Source organism: Ursus americanus, chromosome 31 (genome assembly GCF_024610735.1).
Source record: "Ursus americanus isolate L20-20 chromosome 31, mUrsAme1.1.p, whole genome shotgun sequence".
NCBI classification, from domain to species: Eukaryota; Metazoa; Chordata; class Mammalia; order Carnivora; family Ursidae; genus Ursus; species Ursus americanus.
The window spans coordinates 20744862-20761654 of record NC_142157.1 but is presented as its reverse complement, the minus strand read 5'-3'; the positions used below and the strand labels follow the sequence as shown (position 1 = coordinate 20761654).

The 16793-nt window shown below is 43.2% G+C and overlaps 2 protein-coding genes and 1 long non-coding RNA gene across 10 annotated transcripts in view; 2 read left to right on the top strand and 1 right to left on the bottom strand.

Moving 5' to 3' along the window:
* The window catches only part of NSUN6 (NOP2/Sun RNA methyltransferase 6), a 306108-nt gene that overhangs the window by 155246 nt on the left and 134069 nt on the right, over positions 1-16793 (bottom strand). The gene's annotated exons all lie outside the window — the stretch shown is intronic.
* The window catches only part of CACNB2 (calcium voltage-gated channel auxiliary subunit beta 2), a 369559-nt gene that overhangs the window by 274672 nt on the left and 78094 nt on the right, over positions 1-16793 (top strand). The gene's annotated exons all lie outside the window — the stretch shown is intronic.
* LOC148107397 (uncharacterized) overlaps positions 1-16793 on the top strand; it is a 31548-nt gene extending 14755 nt beyond the window's left edge. Inside the window, exon 2 of the long non-coding RNA XR_015722426.1 lies at positions 1-16793. This exon is cut by the window's left edge and continues 14557 nt beyond it. This is a non-coding gene — a long non-coding RNA (uncharacterized LOC148107397).

Genomic DNA, 16793 nt, shown 5'->3' with positions numbered 1-16793 from the left:
AGAGAGGTGCACAGTTCAGAGAAAGTTGTTTTATGAAATCTGAATAAGAGTTTGGAAAGAGGGACGTTTCTAAATTCATGTATGTTTATATACTGTGACACTTAAATAGTATTGTTTGTAACTAAATTTTCAGTGAATGTTTGTATTGGGACAATTAGCGCTACCTGCTGACACACAAAGCTAGACATCTCATTGGGGTAACACAGTGAGGAGTTACTTATGTATGTTGCCATCCAGTGCCTGTTGAGTGGCTCCCCTCCACATGGTGGCATGGGGATGAAGACTCTATTTTGCATGACTGCCATTTTTAGCTACAAGAAAAGATAAAGAACATGGAAGACCATGTGGTTCTTTTCCTACCAGGCTGGGTAATGCCAGGCATTAATTCTGCTCACATTCTGCCGGCGTAACCTCAATCACCTAGGCCTAACCCAACTACAAGGGAGGCTATAAATGTAGTTATCCACATTCTGAGGAAGCAAGTGGGGTTAGCAAGCCTCTAGAATATCTGCCACAGCATTTGACTCTCTTCTCTGATCCTAAGAGTTGGCCCAAAGAAGGTTGAAATGTCATTTGTCAAATGTGAGGTCAATTCTGACAGTATCTTCCTGGGGATAGCCTGAGATCCCACAGATTAAGGGCTCAGTCCCACAGGAATGCACATCCACTGTCCACATCAGATGCCAGTCACAAGTCTAGTTTGTCACCTGTGCTTCTGACCAACCAGCTATAAATTGGAGGTGGTTCTCATGACCCTTTCCTTGCTCTGTTCATTTGCTAGACCAGTTCCTGGAACTCAGGAAGAGTTTACTTATTAAATGACTGATTTACTATAGAAGGATATAACTCAGGAACAGCCAGATAGAAGAGATGCATAGATCAACATATGAGGAAAGGGGCGTGGAGATTCCATGCTCTCTGGGGGCACCACTGTCCCCAAATATCCATGTGTTCACCAACCTAGAAGCTCTCTGAACCCTGTCCTTTTGGGTTTTTACAGGGGCTTCATTCCTAGACATGATTAATTAAATCATGGACCATTGGTGATTGAGTCAACTTCTAGGATTCCCTCCCCACCTTCCCAGAGGACAGGGGGTGGGACTGAAAGTTCCAACTCTAATCATTGGGTTGGTTCCCCTGGCAACCAGCCCCCATCCTCAGATTACCTGGGGCTTGCCAAAAGTCACTTTATTAACAAAACAAAGATACCTTTATTGCTGTCAACACTTAGGAAATTCCAAGGATTTTAGGTGCTCTGTGCCAGAAACCTGGAGGAAAACCAAATGTAGATTTCTTACTATAAATCACAATATCACAGGCATATTCAGTCATTGCCTCAAAACTCCAAAGTTCTAGAAAATTATTAGATTTTTAAAAAAGAATTTATGTAATCAAGAGAAATTGACATCAAAATGAAGTGGAAATTCATTAAAACTGACTTTTCCATCAATATAGTTGAATTAAATGATAGAGTGCATACCCACTTAATTATTTTAAATTCCATTTTCAAAGTTTGAGTGTCTAGATTCCATATTCTTTCAAAACTACTAGCTAGTAAATGACCTCAAAGAACACAGTTTCAGAAGTAAAAGGGGCACAGGTCATTTTTAAACTCTTCTTATTAGTAGAACACTATTTTTTGTCCTACCAAGGGGAATCTTCTGTCAAACCTCAGTTGGTGAGCCAGATTGCACGGCTATACTGGTAGACTCAAGAAAAAGGACCTAGAGCCTGGCCCAGTTGGATTCCCCTCTCCAACCTCCCCTAAAGCATCCCTGAGTCATTGCCTCTAAAGCTTGGGCTCTGAGGAACCGAATTTGCCAAGCACTGATTTGATCCACCTTACTTGAATGATGAGGGCCCAGATGAACAGATTGGTCAGTTGGCAGTCAAGGGCCCCCAGCTAGCAGGTGGTAGCTGAGACCACGCATTCCCAGACCACCTGTGCACTGCTTGTGTTTACACTGTGTCCCACCAGTAGTGATCCAGGCCAGTTACCCACCTGCTCTCCTGCACCGCCTCCCTCCAAAAGGCCATCTTGTCTCCTCTTGGCTGGCAGCCAGCGTCTTCTGCCAATAGCTCGGTTAGAGCGTGCTCATTTGTATACCGTGAAAAGCTGCCTTGCAGACATCAACTCTTTGATCTGAGCTCTATCCCTTCTGGGCCTTGTGGGGTATATAATCACCTCCTCCTCCTCTAGCCTTTTTCTTTTCCAGGCTAAAAATCCTTGAGTCCTCAAATGACATGTTTCTATGCCTCTTTACCAATTCCTCCTGTCTGAATGTGCTATAAATACAACTCTTACAAAGTAGGACTCACATTGAATTAAATACTTTAGTTGTGATCTGGCCAAGCACTAGATAGGATGGATGAGGAAGGCACGTGGATTGGTGGTGAGGTGAAGGTTGTTGGGAGGAAAAACTTTTCCTCTACCCTGTTCGGTTTGTTCTCCCAGACCTGCGAATAAAACCAACGAAGGACGGATGAACGGGAGAAAAGGCGTATAGTGTTAATATTTTTATGATCACAGTTCACAGAGAAGAAGTAGAACTCAAAGTAGTTGTTAGACTCAGGGAATTATATGCCAGTTTTAACAGAGCAAAGTGGGTCTGGCCTCCAAAACATGATAACTTAGGGGAAGTTACTAGCAAATGTATAGGGGAGACTAATGGAAGTGAAGGGTTATTTTAGTAAGATTTGTTTGTACAGGCCATCTTGGGAGTGGCTTTCCTCCACCTAGGATGACAAGAGTTGCTCCCCTGTTCCTGGTTCTGGCGATGGAGACACCTTCATAAGGGAAATTGATGTCCAGTTTTGGGGCCAGTAAGGAGAGGGCAGAGAAGGCTTGCTATGTCTGTTGATTCTAAGCTCAAAATAATCCTTATGCCAAAGAAGCGTGTTTATGGTAGCATATCGTATATCCCTTCCAGAATACCTGCTCCCCCGCCCCTCACTTCAGTTATTCGCTGTTTCCTCGGGGGCTTGGGTCCCCTACCTCTCACCACCACCTTCAAGATTATGTTCTAAATGTCTCCTCAGATTATCACACACACCATGGATTAGGATCCTTGAGGTTTTGTTGTTTTTATGGTTATAAACCATCTTCATTATTCTGTCATTCGGCTTCTATCCCAAGGATAAGAGGTCTTAGCTGGTACTTGGATGAAATCTAGATCATTTGTTCATTCATTCCGTGTGTGCCAACCACAGGGAATAGAAGTAAACAAAATCCCTGCCCTCGGTGGGATTGTGGTCTGTTTGGGGGAAGCAGACCATACACACACTTATACATATGTAGCTTGATGTGGTGGTAAGTACTGAACAACCCAATGAAGAAGAGCAAGAGAATGAGGAGTTAGAGAGCAGAATGGCCTCTCTGAAGAGGTGATGTTTGAAGAGAGACCTGAATAAAGTGAGAATGTCTATGTGTGTGGATATTTGGAGGATAGAGTATTTTCCAGGCAGTGGGAACAGCTGCAAAAAACCTTCCAGGTGAGAGCACATTCTGGAAGCAGCCTAGAGACCCATGTGTCTGAGGGCAGAAAAAGGCAGGCAGGGGAGCCAGAGATCCTGTGGGGATTGCAGGCCATGGGGACCGCAGGCCATGGGGACCTTGAACATGCAGACCTTGAACTTTCTTGTGAACTTTCTATTCTTCGGGGATCCAGTAAAGGTATTGAGCAAGAAAATGATGTGATTTGTTTAAATCTTAAATTTCAAGACATGGAAAGAAAAGAAAGAAGGAAAGAAAGAGCACAGCAAAGCACTGGCTATTTTGTGGGGAAAGGCTGTGGGATTAGGAACAAGTGTAGAAGCAGGAAAACCAGTCAGGCAGCTAGTAGTCCAGACATACTATGTTTACCTCATTCTTTGATTCATTAATTTAATAACCATCCAAAAAAAGAGAATAAGGCTTGCCTAATGAGGTTTGTTTTGCACCAACATTTTTTGGCTCCTAGTGATTCTGAATTTGTTTTCTAAGTACTTTCAAGCTAGTCCCCCTTGTGATTCCTTCTAGAACATTCCATGATTGGGAAACCAGTCCTCTGAATAAGGTGGGCATACGATGTGACATAGCAGAAAGGGCTTGCCCTTCGTAGTGGACACTACTGATTCGAATTTGGCTCTTCTTAGCTGTGGTAGAATAATCTGAGGCCTGGTTTCCTGTGTAGAAGTAAAGGTGGTGATGCTTCTCTTAAAGACCTGAAGTATGTGTGGTTCCTGCAAATTAGGGGCTCAGCAAATCTAAGTTCTTTTTCTCCCCACTTTTATTTTACTTTCTCCTCCCTTTAACCCGATTGTGCAGTCTATGAGGGTATGAGGTAGGTTTTGTTTAAGTCTGCGTCCCCTACGGAGTGCCTGAGTCATAACGGGTACTAAATTTAGAGTGAATCAATGAGTCTGTGTGATCCTTGGCAAGTTAGCAAACATCCCAATGTCCTAACAGAAGGAAGTAGCTATTTCCAGGTGAGAGGCACTGTGAGGGTGGTGGTCAGCTGTTTACCCAGTGTCCCTGAGGCTCATTGTCAGGTTGACTGGGTGACCCCTGAGGCTTCTGACAAACGGGGGAATCAGGTGCGGGGCAGCAGGAGCACCAAGGATACTTCTTTGCCTCTTTGTGCTTCTCTGATGGGGTTTCTGCTGCTGTTTGTTGTCATTTTACTTCAGACTGTTTCCTGGACATCTAAAGGGGAGGTAGTGACCCAATTACTATTCCAAGGTAGCCTTGAAGGGCATCCACTAATTTGAGCAAAATATTGCTCTCAAAGGAATGAAGATCCGTTGAATCCTTTCTGGATAATCCAGCATAGCATTAGAAGAGGATGTTCTGTCCCCCATCTGGGTGCAGGGAACTTACTAGGTGGTTTCACTCATGTGTGCACTGTATTACCCAGACCCTGAAAAATGATTCCTTTTCATTACTCTGAGTGCCCTTGATGGTCCCACCCACTCCTCCACTCCGTGGCTCCTCAGATCTGTCCTTGAGATGTGCGTACACAAGCAGAGAGCAGCAGGGTCTGGACCTACAGACAGGATGGGCCCGTGAAAGGGTGCTCTTGTGAAATATGTTTAATTTAAAAACCTATGTGAATTTTACCTTTACTACAAAATATGATTTAAGAGAAAAATAGTTTTGATTGCTCAGCAGCTAAATCACTTAAAACATTGCGCTTACAAATCTTTCAGTAGAATGGACAGAACTGGGAGAGAATAACTCATATTTATCTCTTAGAGGCCTCCTATACCTATAGCCTGTATTAAGGACTGAATTGTACCCCCCATTCATATGTTGAAGCCCTAACCTGAAAATGTACCTCAGAATGTGATAATATTTGGAGATAGGACCATTAAAAGAAATAATTAAGGGGTGCCTGGGTGGCTCAGTCAGTTAAGCATCTGTGTCTTAGTTTTGGCTCAGGTGATGATCTCAGGGTCATGAGATTGAGCCCTGAGTCAGCCTTTGCACTCAGCAGGGAGTCTGCTTGAGATTCCCTTCTTCTGCCCTTCCCCCACTCTCATGCTTGCTCATTCTCTCTCTTCCTAAAATAAATAAATCTTTTTTAAAAATTTTAAAAATAAAAAATAATTAATTTAAAATGAGGTCCTTAGAGTGGGCCCTAATCCCACACGACTTACAAAAGGGCGATTAGGGCCCAGATGCTGCAAGGCTGAGAGGTAACCATGTGAGGACACAGCGAGAAAGGTGGCCTTCTACAAATCAAGGAGAGAGGCCTCCAAAGAAAGCCAACTTGCCGACACCTTGATGTTGGACTTCCAGCCTCCAGAGATGTCAGAAAATAAATTTGTTACTCAAGCCACCAAGTCTGTGGTATTCTGTCATGGCAGCCCAAGCACACTGATAAAACCCATGACCACAAATGTTGAAAAGCACAGCCTAACACGGTCACCTCTGAGAATTGGCACAAAGGTTCCTGTGAGGGGCAATGTTTGCTAGGGCTCCCAAACAAAGTCCCACACTGGCTGGCTCTTTCTGAAGCCTGCAAGGGAGGGATCTGTTCCAGGCCTCTCTCTTGGGCTTGTAGATGGCCGCGTTCTTCCTGTCTCTTCACACATCGTCTTCTTTCCATGTGTGTCTCTGTGTCTAAATTTCCCCTTTTTCTAAGGACACCAGTCATATTGGAGGAAGGCCCACCCTAATGACCTCATTTTAACTTGATTCCTTCTGGAAAGACCCTGTCTCCAAATGAGGTCACATTCTGGGGTACCAGCTGTTAGGACTTCAACATATCGTTTTGGGGGGGACACCATTCTGCCCGTAAGAGGCATCTTCTCAGAGGATGGGGACTATGGTCTCATGTTTCGCCTCAGTTTATTTATAAACAGGACCTTCCACGGAGGACAGTGGAGTGAGAACAGCCAGAAAGGCCTGGATTACAACAGGGACTCTGCCATCTGTGTTGCTGGGTGTCCTCAAGCAACTTACTGCATCAGTCATATTTTCTGCTTATTTAAAAAGTATTCATATAAAGAGCTTATGATTGCCAAGCATTGCTCTAAGTACTTAGAGGTATTACCTCACTTAATAAATGAAGTAAAACCTCCAGGAAGTAGATACTATTGGTATTCCAGTTTGATGTGGGGGTGGGGAGGGGGCCGCTGGTGAGTAACTTGTGAGAGGTCACACATGTAATAAATAAGCAGGGTTTGAACCCCATGTGTAGTCCCAGAGTTAGTACACTTACTCTGCTGTGCTAGTGTGGATTTCTGGGATTTGTCCCATAATAGCCACTTGGCAAAGGTGGTTCCTTTTCTATTTACGTTTCATCATTTTACATATATGTATGTATGGTGAGAGCATGATGTGCTAAGTACCCTGGCTGAAATATTAGTGCGAGCCCGTGGCATTTGGAATTGTAGACCATGGGAGCAAAGGGTAAACATGAAATCAGGAGAAACGAACAGAAAAGAGCAGACTTTGTTGACCTTTTGTCCAGCGGTACTACTATGTTTGACTAGTTGTACCCTTTGTGTTTTTGAAAAGATTAACCAGTAACTCCAAGTTGTTGGTGGTGTTTCTTACCGAAGTGTCTGTGGCTCACTTGTTATGACAGATTGAATTTGTCCCAGTTTTTCCTTCTCCAAAGTGTTTAATGTAGTGAGGACGGTAGTAGGAATCGTTCGTGTATTTTGCTTCTGCCCATGGTGTTTTGGGTAATAACTAACACATGAACGCTCTTCGGTTATTTTTCAGTTTAGGATTGAAGTGTTATTGGGAAGTTGAACACTCTGATTTGTCTCAGAAACAGGGGAGGACCTTGTCTAACAGCTGGCCCTCAGGAAGTGGTACAAATTACTGTGTCTCATAGTGTATCTTCAACTGGGGTGTTTATAGCTACCAACAGAGCCTCAATTTAACACAATTACAGCACTTAGTATTTAAAAGCTGCTTGCACTTTAAGGAAGAACGTAGAGTTTTCTTTTCCATCACTCATGTACTGACCACATTTTGGTAAAGGAGTTTCCGATGTCATGGGGTCTGAATTTTAAAAACATCGGCTTCTTTTTCCATGTACAGGTCGATGTTGTTTGATCCTTATTCATTATCCAGGTTATTTCTAGAGCTTTCTGAGCAAGGCAGTGTGTTAGGTATAGCTGGGAAGGTAAATATGTATGAGAGGTAGTTAATGTTCTTACCAGGCCTCTTTCTGAAGACGGAAGACCAGACAGGACAAGTGCAATGAGCACAGTGCCTGGGATTTCAAAAGGAGCAGTGACAATTTATGACCTGGGCATCAGGAAGCTTCCTGGAGCGGTGGTATCGTAGCTGAGCTGTGGAGGATAGGTAATCTTTGAGAAGCTGTGGTGTCATTGGAGGGTGTTTCATGATGAAGCAAGAGAACAGCATGAAACAGAGCATGGATGTGAGGACAAGTGAGGGTCAGGGGTCCATTTGAGTTAAAACAGAGGGTACAGAAGGATCGATCCAGGGCAAGGAATGGCAAGCAGGGGTTCATCTGGGATAGAAAGTACCTTGAATGTTACTTTCTGTATGATGCTGTTTATTCTTTACTCTAGTGGAGATTTTAAATCAGGGAGTGAAATGTCCTGAGCTGAACTTTGAGCAAAGTAATCTGGTTTCAAACTAAGCATTGAAAGCTCAAGAGAAAGAAAGTGAGGTGGTGAGTTGCAAAGTTGGGCAAGAAGTAGCAGGGCCTGAAGTAGGGAAGTGACCAGAGGACTGGAAAGAAGATGTCTGCAAGGAAAAGTCAGCCAGGGTGGGCAAATAATTGACGTAAGAGGCAGAGGTGAGAAGGTTGATAAAAGTTGAGTCCTAATTTGTATTGGTAAATGTTCTGAGTGACAGTGCTTAGTATTACCAAAGAAATTGAGACCTTGCCCAAATCAATTTGCAATGGCATGTGTCATTTTTTTCGGGGCAGGATTTCTCAGGGCTTCTAATCTCAGAAGAAGATGGTGGGATCCCATTTCCCAAACTTATTTGTCCATAGACACCCTTTTTTACAAAAAATTTCTAAATCATCTGGGATTTTCCTGAACATTGCTTTGGGACATGCTCTGCTACCTTTGGAGGAAGATAGTGTACTGAATAAAAACTGGGAAATTGAAATTAGCATTTGGTCTGGGCCAGAGATCATACTTGATGTTGGGATGTGTTAAGTTTGAGGGGCCGTGGACCATGCACCTGCAAGCATCTGAAAGGCTGCATGTTCTGAGGAACCACAGCTTAGATAGGAGGTTCGGATGGGAAGAAGAATTTGGAGTTACCGTCTAGACGTGATCATTGAATCCATATGGTGAGATCAGTAGGAAAGAGAACTTTCATGAAGCTAATGAGAGAACTGTGGGGAGCATTTGTCTGAGCTAGTAGGAAGAGAACTGGCTAAGGAGGTTGAGAAGGAATGATCACAGAGCAGGAGAACTGGGATCTTCCACTTTTAGAAAATTAGGTTAGATCTTTGAAGACCAAGGACGTGTTTGGCAGAGGGATTGAGGAAGAGGAGAACTTTAAAGTTTGGAGAATGTTATTACTGGCCTTGGAAAGAAGAGCTTTAATAGAATGTAATAGAGATGCGAGTCCTGTTTAAGGAGTCTTGGAGTGTTTTTAAGAGAAAGCGTGAACAGAACATCATATTCCTTATTTAGAAAATAATATTTCATGAAACTTTGTAGGAAGAGGAGGATTCAGACTTTTCTTACTTAAGAATATGGGATTAACATGATTAAGTAGAACATGATTAAGTTGGGAGAGAGAAAAGACACGGCTTTGTCCGAGAATGACCAGAAGTGAAAAAAGAAACCTCAAAATCTTGAGGTCGGGATAGAATGGAGAGGGCAGAACTGGATTTGAAGAATTAGGAATTAGAATCCCGAAAGCTGTCCCTGTGGATATTGAAGTTACAACAAGGAAGAAGGGACAGCGTAAGGAAAATGCTGTGAGCCCCATGCTAAAACCATTGAGAAAGGCGATGTAGGGGAAGAAAATGTTTTCCTTCTACTCTCCTAAGTTCTTCGGCTAGGGTGGCGAAAAATTAGAATGACCCACCACAGATTGATGAGAGACAGTTGACCAACACGTTCAGCGCACATCACGTGGGAGAAATATCAGTGAAGAGCAACCGAGGGGCCATTAGTACTCGGGCTGATGTAGCATCTTAACAAAGAACAATACATTTTCAGAGATGTGACAAGACAAAGGAAAAGAACTTTGAGTTTTTGGTGGGGCAAATTGTGGGAAGGTGAATATATGGGGCAACTAATGCAATGAGGTTTATTTGTGCAGGTCCCTCTGGGCACAAGATTTCTTCCATCCTCTTCACAGCCGTAAATGTCCCCAGGAAGAAGGGACATATGGCGGTGCCCATTTTTCAAAAGTTTCTACTTAGAAGTCACTTAATGGAAGCTCTGGGAAGGTGTCTTTCTGCGTCTTTTGATTCTAATCTGTTGATTCTCATTCAAAAGAATACTTATGCCAAAGTGGCATATTTTGGGGTGGCATATCTTGTCCCCTACAGTGGACATAAGTGGAAGGAATGTGCCTTATATGAAATGGGCCACGATTGTTGGGGTCCAATGGTCTGGAAATGCTATTCGGGCAGCAAGGGCTCTACCAAACTCCTTCAGTTAAAAAAAAAAAAAGTAGGCGAGCACAAGGCCTTCACTGCAGAGGGTCATGAGGCCATTGATATGATCAGTCTAAGCTACTGTTTCAGCAAAGGCAGAGCCAGTGGGGCGGGGGCTCTGATGAGAACAGCAAGCTCTTACCTAGCGCTTTACATCTAACTACTTTCATCTTCGCAAGGACCCTTGGTGGTTGATACTATGATCCCTGTGTCGCAGTTAAAGACATGAAGTTGTGAGAAGTTAAGTAATTTGCCAAGTTCACACGGTTGATAAATGATGAAACATGGGACTGAATCCAGTCTCTGGGGAACTTGATAGAATCTCACTGTGCGTGTTTGGCACATTTTGACTTCCTGTCCCCCTTTTGCCAGGGCCTGAAGAGAATGCCAGCTCCGGGGCTTTGCCTGGAGGTGTGCCTCCCAGAGGCTGTGCTCCAGCCTGTGGAGCTGGGGTTGTTCTAGAGCTGCTGTTACCTAGACATGATTGGAGGCCAGAGGCCAGTTAGAGTGGAGATGGGGAACCTCAAGAGTGTCGCTTCAGTGCTGGGGTTTGTAACAAGAAGCTGGACAGGGTGGAATGGTTCAGAGTGCAGACCCAGAGCCCGTGAAGGAGCCCAATCCTTCCAGAATGGAAGGGGCAGGCAGGCAGGTGGCATAAGGCAGGAGAGCATTTCATTTCATTCACTCAGTCACACCAATTCTGTTTATCATAAGTTTTTGTTTTCTCTGTTCCTTGGGTCTGTATAATTCTCAAATTAAGATGTCTGTGGAGCCCAAAACTATACTATTAAGGCACAGTTCCAACAATCTTAAGGAATGAATGGTTTGTAAAATACCTGTGTGCTACATTTCTCTTTATGTCTGTCCTTTAAAAAATAAAAGTACATCATTACTGGAAACACAAGATTTGACTGGAGGAAACCCTTCCTACTTCCCCACGCCCATAAACCCATTCAACAGGAAGAAAAGCATCCTTTAACCACAGTGATTTTCTCATTTTCTTGCTAGATACTTATGATGTAACTTATCCCATCACCTAAAAACCAGTGCTTTTAGATGTGCTTGGGTGGCTCAGTCGGTTGAGCGTCTGACTCTTGATCGCAGCTCAGGTCTAGGTCTCAGGGTCATGAGTTCAAGCCCTGTGTTGGGCTCTGCGCTGGGTGTGGAGACTACTGAAACAAACAAATGAACACAAAACCCCACCAGTGCTTTTAGTTATTATTGGGAAAGAAGAAGTAAAGGATGGGGTAAATAACGCGATGAGGTAACTCACCAGGGCTAGCAGCTGAAGATAGAATGTAGGTAGTAATGGGACCACAAGATCTGGGTGTTCCTTCTTGCTTCCTCTTAAGAGAGCATCTCAGTGCAAGGGAAAACAGTGCAGGGATTTTTGCTCTAGTGTACATTTTTATAAATGAAAAAAGAATCACTCTTGGTATTTCAACATATTCCTTGGAACACATTTCCCATACTCAGGGAATCGATGGCAGATTTTGTGATCTTAACCATCCGTATGGTAAAAACCTGTTCAGGTGAAGAGATCATGTGTAGACTGGATTAGATCTGGGGAGAAATTCTTGCAGCACTGCGATTTGCAGGGTGCATTGGACTTGGAAACATCTGAGCATTTCCTCCATGGTTCTTGAATTTCACCTCGCTTCTCAGCCCACTCGGTGTGAGAAAAGCAACATGCTTAATGGAGGCATCAGAAATCAAGGAGGAGCCGTCTGGGTGGTTTCATCTAATACATTATCAGTTGCAATTCCTGACAAGGTCTAGAGGCATTTCAGCAGGTCAAGCCTCACTGGACTAAGATAGTCCCACAGGCTCCCACCTGTCCCTGGCTTTGTTTCAAATTTGGGGCAGAGACCCCGCAGGCAGGAGTACAGTGTTTCCGTCATCAAGTACATCTCATCTTTTGTGTCGATTAGCACTGTTTTAAACCAGATTGTGGCAGAATTTGTTCAGTGTGAAGTTTTCTTGATAGGGTGTGGATTAAGAAACAAAATGGCTTCAGAACCGTGTTCTGCCACTAAAACACATTTTCCCCCTACAGAAAATGTTTGGTTGTTTTCTTTGTTACTCTTCTCCCACAAAAGAGGGAGGAGGCTTTTCACAAGTAGGGACTCTCCACCCCAGTGTCCCCTACCCCCGTGTATTCTCCCGTGTCATAGCTCTGTCTGTCGGGGAAACACTTTTGTTCCTCCAAGCACTGGTGGTCACCTCGTTTGTTATCAGCACTACAAAGACACACCAATGAAACCTGTGTTTTCACTGCATTTAACTTTGAAGGCATGTATATATCAACCAGAATGCTGGTTATGTCTACATATACATAGGGTTCAATTTATTACACCTTTATGTGTTCTTTGTAATCTATTGTGGTTTTAATTTCAGCATTTTAAGGACTATTTAAATTCAGGTCGCCAAGGGGGTTAAAAGAGGTGGTCCAACTTCACATCTGCCCTTATTCCACCCCCACCCCTGCCATCTTTCTTTTCCCAATGCTCCAATTCCAACCTGTGTCTTATTCCATTCAGCTGCCTTAACAGAATCCCATAGTTCGGGCTTATAAACAACAGAAATGTATTTTTTACAGTTCTGGAGGCTGGAAGTCTTAAATCACAGTGCCAGCCTGGTCTGGTTCCAATGAGGACCGTCTTCTGGGTTATAAATGGCCATTTTCTTGTATTCTCACGTGGCGGACAGGGGGTGAAACAGCTGAGCGGGGGTTCTTTTATAAAGACACTCGTTCATGAGGGCTCATCCTCAGGACCTAATCACCTCCCAGAGGCCCAACCTCCTAATTACTATCAACATTGGGGGTTAGAATTCTAACACAGGAATTTGAGGGGGACAAAAACTAAGTCCATAACACCCTATACAAATTTTTACCTTACTGGGTTGTCCCTATCTTAGTAAATGCACTTACATTCTTTCAGAACAGGCCAGAGTATGTACAAATAAAAATAAGCAGAGCCGTAGCAGCACATTAAAAAAGAAGAGTCATCATCTAGCCAATGATCAAATTGAAAAACTGCTTTCCTTCCATTGATCTTTGCAATGGTGGAGGTTATTAAGGTTGGCCTGATGAATAGAGAGGTACTGTCTACCTAGTATGATTCTTAAAAAAGATTTTATGTACTTATTACAGAGAGAAAGAGAGAGAGCAAGAGAGCAGGGGGAGGAGCAGAGGGAGAGGGACAAGCAGACTCCACGCTGTGCATGGAGCCCCATGTGGGGCTCGATCTCAGGACCCTGAGAGCATGACCTGAGCCAAAACCAAGAGTTGGACACTTAACCGACTGAGCCACCCAGGCACTTCTACCTAGTATGACTTTTATATTTTGTATTTATATTTATGTATTTTTGTATTTCAAAAGGGAACTCTTTTGGTGAACAGCACCCTGGCTGTTTTTGTGAAGTCTAGTCATTTCTTAATGAATGTACCTGCTAGAGCCCTACCAATGTATAAATGACTTAGTGCAGATCAAGGTTGTCCTATTTCTTCCTGAGATCAGGCTTGAGTGAAGGGGCCAAGACAAACTAAATCAGAGACTGTTAGACATTTATTTTCTCCACAACTTACATTAGAATCAGGCCTTGATGTTACCAAAATTCATACTTTGTGGAAAAACCCATCATATCCTTTTGTGAAACAAAAATAACCTTAATAAAAAGAAGAAATATCCTTTTCCCCCCCTCCCTTCCGTTATTGTAGACCACATTTAAAAATTGTTTTGAAAAAATAGAAACCGTATGGGTCTTGCATGTGCATATGGGCTTTTTGTTCAAACACTCTATAATACTGACGTTTACTTTCCTGCCAGTGTTCTCTTTTACATCAAATCGAAACAGTGGTTTAGCAGATGTTTATCCTCCATATTTGCCCCATTATGGTGTTCCGCAAAGTGCAGTGCACCGAGACCGGTAGCATCAGCATCAGCCGTTATACATGTAAATTCTTGGGGCGCTACCCCACATCTACTTAATCTGGAAGGCAGCATGGCAGGGGAGCCCACCCTCTGTGTTTCAACATACCCTGCAGGGGATTTTAATCTACGCTCATGGTTGAGAGCCACTGCTCCATTGAAATACTGCCCTGTGTTTCTTCCGGGCCTCGTCATCTTCACTGCATGACTTTTGGCTTCTCATGCAACTTAACTTCACCACCTCAGCCAATCAAATTTTCAAATTTCAAAGTATTTTATTTTCTCACGTCTTGACTCTGAGGTAGACTCGTACAAATTTAGTCGATGCCTTATTTCCCTAGGAAATCGATAAGGAATTGAAATTAATGGAGTGTGGGGGAAGTTGAGATCTTTCTACCAATAATTAGCTTACTTGCTATGCTGTATTTCAAATGATCCCAACCATTTAATACACAAATTTCTAGTGATACCGTTTAAAGACACCAAGTTTGACAGAATTTCCCTGTCAGAAAGTTCCTAGTGTAAAGATAATAAACATTTCCCAGAATAAGAATGACTATTTACGTGGTAGGTCACTGTGAGAATAGTACCTAACAGGATCACGTTCTCCGTCGGGGAAGTTAAAATTTACGTTTAGAATCTACTTTCAGATCATTAGAAAATCAGATACTTTTACCTGTGCTCTTTTAGAATTAAGAATTAGGAAGGTGACTTTAGTACCATACTGAGTAAAAAATGTAACTTAAGACCTGTAAGAAATTAAGAATTCATCTAGTAAACTCTCACTTATGGTTGACGAGCGTTTCATCACACTCGTTCAGTTAGCTTTCGTTGATGGTCCAAATAGAAGTTAAGTCGCTGCTTCGGAGGAGCTCAGAGGCTGATGGAGAAGCCCAGAATACTGATAGGATGGGACTAAACCTACTACATCAAGAGCCATTGAGACTCAGGTTTACCATAAATACCTCAGTGGTTAGCTTCTCTGGAGAAGAAAGATTGGCTACAGCCAGGAGCCCAGGGTGAGGTGATACAGTCCTGGGTTTAAATTGGCTATGACCCTGACCAGCTAGTTGTAGGATATTAGACACATTATTTTTAGATCCTCAGTTTCCTTATTTTTAATACAGGAAAAATAATCTGTCTCTAGATACTATGAAGCTGATATGATGTAATGCTTCATTTACTCAAGAAATTTGTACTAAATGCTAGCTATGGTGTCAGGCAATGGCTAGGGACAGATAAAACCAAGATAAAATCCCATTTGACAGATGTCCCCATCATCCACTTAGTTGCTTAAGCTCAGCCCTTCCTCCATTTCTCTCAGTCCCTCTCCTGGGCTCAGATTATTTGTATGTGTCCATGTTTCTCCATCTCTGCTGCTGCCATGTGAGCTTGTCTCACCTGGACCATGAATATCAGAAGAGCCCTCCCAACTGTCTCTTTCTTCCACTGTAGCCTCTCCCCATCTTCTCTCCCCATGACAGCGAGGGTGATTTTCTTAATATTTAAATTGGATCCTGTCTCTAACCTGCTGGAAAACCCATCGTGGCTTTCCACAGCTGTAAGATAAATCCAGACTTCTTACCGTCGTTTGAAAAAGCAGGGCACGAACTGGCTTCCATTGACCCGACATTCCGTTGTCGTTTCCTGCCAATCCCCCACACCACCCTTCTCACCCCTTGCAGCCCCTCGGGCCTGCGTAGTTCTGCCCTTCAGTGTCTTTCTGTTCATCTGTTAGGCTTGGAATCTCCTCTATCCATTGGAATCTCTTCTTACCTCTACTTTATAGATTGTGTCATGCATGTGTTTACCTATTTCTTAGCTTTCTTTGTCACAAGTAGGAGGCAAGTGCCCGGAGCCCCACGTTCTCATTTGTCTTTTCACTGGACTTCCAGGGCTGGCCCCAATGCCTTTCTCAAGAGAAACAAATGTTGAACGAAGAAAAGTCTTCTCTTGAAGTAAGCAGTATAGTGAAGGGATTAAATCCGATGACCATTTATAATGTAGCGTGATGGCAAAGGTAGGGGAAGGAGTCATCCCTTAGGGGCATCTAGGATTACCAAATACTTGGGAATAAGAGAAAGCATCCAGAGAAAATGAGCTCTAGAGAGTTCAAGGATCTCTAATAAATAACTATATTGGAGATTACAGTATTAACATTTAAACATTTAATGTCGTACCATTTTGACACCAAAGCAGTATTTTTCAATCTTTTTTTTTGTTATCACCTCCTTAAGGAGGATCCTTTTCTAGACAGTTTTTTCCTAATCACATCCCCTCCTCCCAGTGACATTCATTGTACACCACAGTTATACTGTACATCTGGTTATGTACTCTGTGTGGACATATGCTTTATTAAGAGAAAAAGGGTTTTTTTCACCTTCTAAGAGCAAATTTTTGCCTCCTTGGGGGTACAGTTGCTCTCGTTGAAAAGTCTTGTATGAGGGGCACCTGGGTGGCTCAGTGGGGTGCCTGGGTGGCTCAGTTGTTAGGCGTCTGCCTTCGGCTCAGGGCGTGATCCCGGAGTCCTGGGATCGAGCCCCACATCGGGCTCCTCCGCTGGGAGCCTGCTTCTTCCTCTCCCACTCCCCCTGCTTGTGTTCCCTCTCTCGCTGGCTGTTTCTTAAAAAAAAAAAAAAAAATGTCCTGTATGAAAGCATTTAATATAGATCATGGGACCAAGTTTTGAAGAAAATGCAGTCGATATGCCTTTGTAGTACTTGCTCTTTGAATGTCAAGTGGACTGTGTATTATTTTT